Consider the following 8,306-nt stretch of genomic DNA (forward strand, 5'->3'; position numbering starts at 1 on the left):
TGATAAACATAAACCAAACAACTGAAGATACACCAATATTAGCTATATTCGTGACAGACATCAAATTTAAGAATGAATACTGGAAAATTTGAACTCGTGATGTAATCTTTTATATTATGGATGTCAAGCTGATCATTAAACTGACCGCAATTCATCAGTTTATTAAACTGAGGACATAGGAGAGAAACTAAGGAAGTGAGGAAATAAAGTTAGGGCTCAGGTTAAGTGAATGAAATTAGGGTGGGTCTATACTCTATAGGAATGGGCTTGGACACATTAATTTGGGCCTGAGAGAGTGGATTGAGTGTTGTTAAAAAAATGTATTCATGTAGTAAATCATAAAAAAAAACTTTGGTTAAACCAAAATACCGAAGAACCGTTGACCTGGAACCGAACACCGAACCAAAACACCGAATTTTTCATTAAAAAAAATCAAAACCGAACCGAAACACAGAAAAATTAAAACAGAAAAACCAAAATAATTCAGTTCGGTTCGGTCCGATTTTTTGGTTTTCGGTATTTATGCCCAGCCCTAGTTCGAGGTAGGCGAGTCAGAGTTACTTGTACATAATGTGGTCCATCAAGCTATAGAGAATGTAAATCTTATTCATGAGCGATTATTGACAGCCTAGAGTCTTCAAAAGTCATATTTAGATGTGCGAAGACGAGACTTGGAGTTCTATGTTGATGATTGGGTATTCTTGAAGGCTTCGCCTATGAAAGGCATTATGAGATTTGGCAGAAGGTTCTTGACGATTGTCACTCGATAAAACGTTTCATTAGCCCATGTTATGTGTTTTTAGACTACCCCTCATTCTACGATTAGGTGATACTCTGAGTTGAGCTGTTACAGTATTATCGGAGGCAGAGTCACTTGTACATAAGGTGAGTTATAGCTTATGATGATTTAATTTGATGTTTGATGGTCTTGTGAGGTCCGATGAGATGTTATTTCTTGTTTGTGGCCCTGTGAGGCATATAGTATGTTTTCTGTCTATTTGATAGGTTTAGGATAGTCCTGTTTACAGAAGAGACTCTATCAAAATTTTCATAAAGCCCTTAAGAGTTAGCTTCTTTTCTGTACACCTACATCTGAAGATGAATGTTCCTAGGGGGAGGATGTTACATCCTGTATTTTTGTATGTTAAGTTGTGTTGTAAGTTAGTCAACCTAAGCTCAGAAAAGGGTTATCTTTAAGGTTATATATGCTTAAACCATGTTTAACAAGTGGTAAGCAAGTTTCATGAAGATTAGAGGTTAAACAAATCAAAGGAAACGAGTTTCGATGAAGTTTGTGGAGTTGTAGAGGTGTTATGTGCCGCTTAGGAGAGAATGCCCCGCATTCATTGGAGGAATTTGAGTTGAGAAGTTTGGTAATTCTCTACATCAGGATGCTTTAGGAAATGCGGACACAGATGGTGATCTGCGTTGGTGATCCGTGCCGCATACCCAAACACAGATTCGAGGCGGTGGGAACTTATCCACTTATATATAAAGAGGTGGCTTGTCATTTTCACCTCATTTTCGACCCGTACAGCTCCTAAACACTCCTAAGACATCCTCCAAGGGTTCATATATGACCAATAGTAAAACAAAAGGTAATCAACGTAAATCTTGCTTTAGAAATCCCGTGGTGCTAGTAGATCGTAGTTCATCCTTGTTGTTGTTTATTTGAAAATTGTTTGTTTATTTGGAAATTGTTTCAAGTTAAATAAATATTGGGTTAAGGCTTGTTCTAAGTTGTTTGAGGTAATATTTCTCTTCTTCTACATGTATTTGATTATATCTAAGTCTTGGTTAAGCTACTGAAGTAAGAATTTGCGAATCGATGATCGAAAGTCGAATATAGATTGTTGTTACTTGGTGGGCTGATTTGAAGTTTTCTCTAAGATAGTTTATGGCTGGAAATTGATAGATAGGATGTGATTATAGTGTTGTTGTTTTTGCTATGTGTTTGAAGGAAAAAAGGTACATCAACAAGTGCAGGTTGTTAACTATAACACGAGTTTGTCCCTCGAGGTGTCATATTCTAGTTTTCCCTTTGCTTGATGATAGTTCTATCGTTGTTTGTTGTAGATGAAGTCCTATATGGGCTGAATATGCCATGTTGTCAAATAGAACAAATAAAGGTATGTAAAGGCTATTTTCTTATCTTTTGATGGCATGAATACTTATCTAAACGAGTTCCAAACGAAACGTACAAAAGGAGAGTCATTCATATAATCTCTTACTTGTGTTGGTCCATATCATCTATAGCCTAGCTATCCTTTGTCGGGAATTCATATTCAGATTATTTTTGTTCCATGATTAGTCGAGAAAGTAAAAAGTGTGCATACACAATTATACAATGTTGCTAGTAATACACCGAGCCAAGTACGGTTGGGTAGACACACACCGAGGCTTGTATGGCTGGGTAGATATGCACCGAGCCTAGTATGGTGGATTAGATATACATTGATCCCTATATGGTTAGGTAGATATACACTGAGCCCTGTATGTGGCCGGGTAGATTATTTCTGTATTACTTATATGGTATGAGTCAGAAGCAGGTAAGTACACCTTCAGATTATCCTTGACTCTCAGCTATATTCAGTAGATATTTTATATCAGTTCAGTTCAGTTTATAGTTGTTCAGTTTCCTTACATACTCGGTACATTATTTCGTACTAACATCCCTTTTACTGGGGACGTTGCATTTCATCGTCCTAACAGACAGAGAGACAGGCCTCCTCAGTAGGTGTTGCCCGAGATCAACTTGATTGGTAAGCTTTACTTCATCTGGAGTTACCATGCCTAGAGTTTTGGAGTTGTTTTGTATGTATAGACATGATGGGTAGGTCGAGGACCTGTCCCGACCACAGTACAGTTATTGTATCTTTTGAGGCTTGTAGACACGTCCTGTATGTTCAGATTGTATTATGGTGGCCTTTTCATCCCTTGTATATGTTTCTTTTGGGTTTACTGGTTGTAGATAATTATGGTGGCCTTGTCGGCCCATATGTATAAACATATCTTTTGGGGCAATCCCATTTCAGTTGATATAGTTGTCATTTACAAATTATTCTAAGTACGGCCTTGTCGGCCTAAGATATTAATGATTGTTATACAGATTGGCCTTGTCGGCCTAAATTGCTTGCATGTGTTCAGGTTTCATAAGTTACACGTTGGTACGCTTAGTCAATTAAGGCACGGGGTGCAAGTCTCGCCTTTCGAGATTTGGGGCGTGCTGAGAACATGGAAAAGAAAACGAATACACTGAACATGGAGAAACATTGGATGAGTTAGTGTCTAGGAGGTAAAAGGATTAAAGGAAGTTTTCAATAAAAAAAAATCAAGCTGACTTCAAAAAAGTCAATAGCGATGAAGAAAAAAAAGGATGAGGATGATATTCACGCACTGAACCTAGGCCTGACAGACCGGCACCCAGTGCCTAAGCTACTGGACCGAGCGAACCAACATGACTTGACTTAACTCTGAAACATGACTATGCGGAACAATTTATGAACATAATGAGCTACTGAAATTCTGACTGAAATTTATAAATAAGGATACTGAAATATCTTAATATTGTCTTCAAATAGAACTACTGCAATAGTCTAAGAATATAAAATGTAGCCACCATGGCTAACGCAATATCTGAACAACACTGACTGCACCATTAATCTAGTCTATAAAGTCTCTGACGTGAATAAGAAAACTAATTGTTTATTGGGACAAGGCTCCAGCATGCCTAACCTACCTAATCAATAATTGAAAGTCAAGATAACGCCTCGAATGGGATGGGGCTACAAGTAGGCAGATACGAGCAATGTCCTAATGAGAAGTCATGTCACTCTGAGTATCTGTATCTGCATCTTGAAATGCAGCACCCCGAGCAAAAGGGATGTAAGTACTGTTGAATAGCACTCATATGTAAAACAAACAAAATGAATAAATAGTTGTGGGCTGCTTAGGGGAATGGGCAACCCAAATCAATAACATAAGTCAGAACTGAATACTGAATACTGAAACTGAACTGAAAACTAAAAACATAGGAGTATATGAATAATAAAAATCAAAATCCTAAATACCCTTCACTGAATATGGGAAAGATCACATGTTTACATAAGTTCATAAATTGTGGCCCCTGGTCTAGTATAAGTGCATAATTATGTTACCACGGGCCCAAGTATACGTATACATAATTGTGGCCTCGGGCCCAAGTACATGTGTTCATCATTTCATAATTCATATCCTGAACATGGGGATTATACTGTAGCTCTAACATAGGTACTGAGCATTACTATCATGAGACATGAAATCATGGACTCTAGAATATAAACTGTTCATAGACATTTTGCGGTTCATAACTGAGACTCACAAAATATCAAACATGAGCATACATAGATTACTTACTAAGTTCATGACATTCAGAATGACATACTTAAATGAACTATGATGTTATATCATTTAAAGTATGGGCTGCTTATCGAGCTGATTGGGCGGATAACTACGCTTAACGGTTCGGCTTAACGGTTATCGGCTTTTAAAAGTACTAATCTACTAGCCAACCGATAAGATATCGGTTGGTTCTGTATCGGGTTAGCAATTATCGGGTGGCTACCGGACGGTGTATCGGTTAATTATGTAAAAACTATCTTTTTCACCTTGAAAGACGAACGTTCTATTCATAATTTAACAACTAGAAAGCCAAAATCACATCACCACAAACTTAACAGTTAACAATTCACAAGTTTAATCTCAACACTTCCAATGGTGATCTCTTCGCCACCTTTCTTTGGAACCACAGTTACTGCAATAGTAACTTCATCTTCCAACACAAAAAACACCTAGACATTATGGTTGCCTTACAAAACAAAAGGACATCTTGGAATCCTAAAAATTGAAATAAGGATTGCTATGTGCTTAGTACTATTTTGTTACACCTCGGAAAAATCCTCCATTGTTGTCCAAGTGAATGGACCCGCGAGGAGTACAAGTATCCGATGTTGTCATGAGTGAGAAATAACATTTGGCGACCCTAAGTAAGATTCCGAAGGCAATTGCAATAAGAGATACGTTATGCTCCATAATGAATAATTATAGGTTTTGGAAATGTGAAAAGTTGCAGGTTTGCATTCTGGCCAGTTGGTCGTAAAATGAAATACGGACCGTAAAGTGGTATACGGTCCGTAAACTGCCATGTCGTATTTCAGCTTCCAAAACTTCAACTTTCGGCCAAATGACCAAATGGTTAAATACGACCTGAAATACGGACCGTAAAGTGGTTTACGGCCCGTAAACTGTGTCCGTAAATCACCACGTCTTAGCCTGAGTTTCTGGTTCTGTTATGATTAAACACGACCACGAAGGATGGTCCGTAAACTGGAATACGGACCGTAAACCAAGTTTACGACCACTGTGTTGTTCACTCCAGACTAGATTTTAAGTCCTTAAATAAGGGATCCAAGTTTATTATTTCATTTCCACATTTCATCCCCTCTCTCTAAAACATCTCTCTACATTTATTCCACAATATTTCAAGAATTATTAGTCATCAACAACACAAATCAAGTGAATCAAGTGTAAGGAAACCCATTAAGATTATTCAAGTCAAGAAAATCTTATTGAAGGAAAACTAGGGTTTTTGCTCAAGTGAAGTATTTCGACCAAGGCTCGTTCTTACCACATCTAAGGTAAGATTTATGGTATTTATATGTTGATCAAGGTAGTTGAAAGTTAAAATGCTTGGACATTAGATGAGTATAGAAAAATGGGTCATCAATGATGAATAGTGACATTTTGAGAGATAGTTTGAATTGAACCATGATTCTTGTTATGTTGTGATATGAATGTATTATAAATGATGTTAAGATCATGAAAATGGGCATTTTATACGAATGGACTAAGTCGGGTGATATGACCATGAATATGGGTGAATTGGGAGCGAATTGAGAAACCTAGATAATGTGGTTAACGTAAATGATTACTGGCCATTGTTATGGTATTGTGAATGTATTGTTGACGTTTGGGAGTTGATATAAATTATGAAGGAATGTCGTATAAATAAAGGAGATGTTGTCCGATTTTCTCTAGCTTTAGTCATATATGATAGCTATCGATTCTAATGATAGTATGACTTTAATGAAGGTAGAAACGCTAGCATTGGAGGAGAAAGCGCAATTGTAGAATAATTAAACGGAAAGGTATGTAAGGCTAACCCTTCTTTCATAAGGCATGGTTCTTTGGACAATCATCTAAATCTTCTACGAGCTTATGATATTCTCCAAATTTTTCTAACTTCAAAGCTACTAAGCTTATGATTCTCGATGTGCTATGACTGTACTAAGTTCCTCGTATGACGAGTAGGCCTATTAAGGTAAATGTGATGGTTGACGATAGTAGTAATAATGATGTTGATGAAGATCGTGATAACGATGTAAATTAATAAAGATGCTTATGAGCTATTATGTATATATGTCTATGTATGACTAATATGGAACCCCGAGCTTATGAGGCCGGGTAAGATATGTAAATAAGTATGTATATGATTACGTAACGCGCGCACACCTCTGCAGATGGTACGAACAACCCTGACGCCTTGGTAGGGGCAGGAAGATGTAACCCTGAAGCCTTGGTAGGGCCAGGTATGAGTAACCTTGAGCCTTGGTTGGCCAAGTATGTATGAAACACCGATCCTACGTGGTCGGGTATGTTATGTAAATGCTATGTATATGATATGATTATGTATATGATATGAATATGAATATGATATGACTATGTATATGAATGTGAATAAGGGGTATGTATACGAATACGAGCACAAATATGGTACGGGTACTATTATGAATACGGATAATGATGTATGTACACAAACACATATTAGAAATGGAAAGTTCCTAAGAAAGGCAAGCAAGTGCATATGACGATGATAGTGCCATCTCCCATTCGATGTTATTTCTTATGTTTCTATCTATGCTTCTATATTGATATTGATCAAGCTTTACATACTCAGTACATTCTTCGTACTGACGTTCTTTTATTTGTGGACACTGCGTCATGCCCGCAGGTGCACAGGGAGACAGGTTTGATCCATAGCTGCTTACTCAGAGATTACATAGCAGAGCTCCATTTCATTCGGAGCCATAACGTTTGGGTACTTATTCTTTTGTGTATATAATTATGGGTATAGCAGGGGCCTGTCCCGCCCATGTGATATGTTATACTCTTCTTAGAGGCTCGTAGTCACGTGTATATGGTTAGATATGTCTGGCCTTGTCGGCCTATATTTTGTATGTCATTTTGATAGCCTTGTTGGCTCATGTACGTTGACGTGGCATAGGTACCAATTATGATATAAAGGCATTGTCGTCCAATGGGACTAGCATGATGAATGAGTAGAATTATGTGTTTAATTATGTGGCTCACCTAGATGTAAGCTTAAGTGTAAGTTAAGGGGTGCCTGGGTGGGCTAGCACCGGGCGCTCGTCGCGGCCCCCTAGACGGGTCGTGAAAAAAGTGGTATCAGAGCTAGGTTCAGTCCTAGGGTGTGTCTACGAGCCGTGTCTAGTAGAGTCTTGGTTATGGCTGTGTTGCGCGCCACACTTATAAATAAGAAGCTGCGGACATTATAGGAATGAATGACCTTCTTTCTTCATAAGAATCGTGCGATAGAGCTATGGTATAAGAAATTCTCGTCCCTAAATCGTGTGTTGTGTATTTCAGAAATGCCTGTAAAGAGAAAGGTTACAGCTGCCCAAAAGGGCAAGACGGTGGCAGAAAAGCAGGCTAAAAGAGCACCGCCACCGGTAGTAGAGGAAAGTGAGTCCCAGAGTGCGGCTCAATCTCAGTCCTCCCGTTCAGTACCTATATTAGAGGAGCGCGAGGGAACCTCGGCCCCAGCTCCAGCTCCTCCACCGGATGCTTCAGGCCAAGATGTAAAAAAGGCCATACATTTGCTTACGCAGTTGGTTACTGCTTAGACTCAGCGGCAAAGTACAGGGCAGGGTGATAGGGTTGTTAGTGCAAGAGCCCATGACTTCATTACTTTGAACCCTCCGGAATTCTTTGGATCAAAGCCGGAGGAGGACCCTTAGGATTTCATTGATGGTATGTTGAGGACGCTTTGATTGATACATGCTTCGGACACCGAGTCAGTGGGGTTAGCGTCGTATAGATTGAGAGATGTCTCGATCCAATGGTACACAGTCTGGATGGCTTCACGGGGAGCCAATGCACCTCCTCCGGTATGGAAAGAGTTTGTTGATGCTTTTCTCCGACATTACGTGCCTCCAGAAGTTCGGCGGGCTAGAGCCGATAAGTTCTTA

This window comes from Lycium barbarum, chromosome 4 (assembly GCF_019175385.1).
Source record: "Lycium barbarum isolate Lr01 chromosome 4, ASM1917538v2, whole genome shotgun sequence".
Classification (NCBI taxonomy): domain Eukaryota; kingdom Viridiplantae; phylum Streptophyta; class Magnoliopsida; order Solanales; family Solanaceae; genus Lycium; species Lycium barbarum.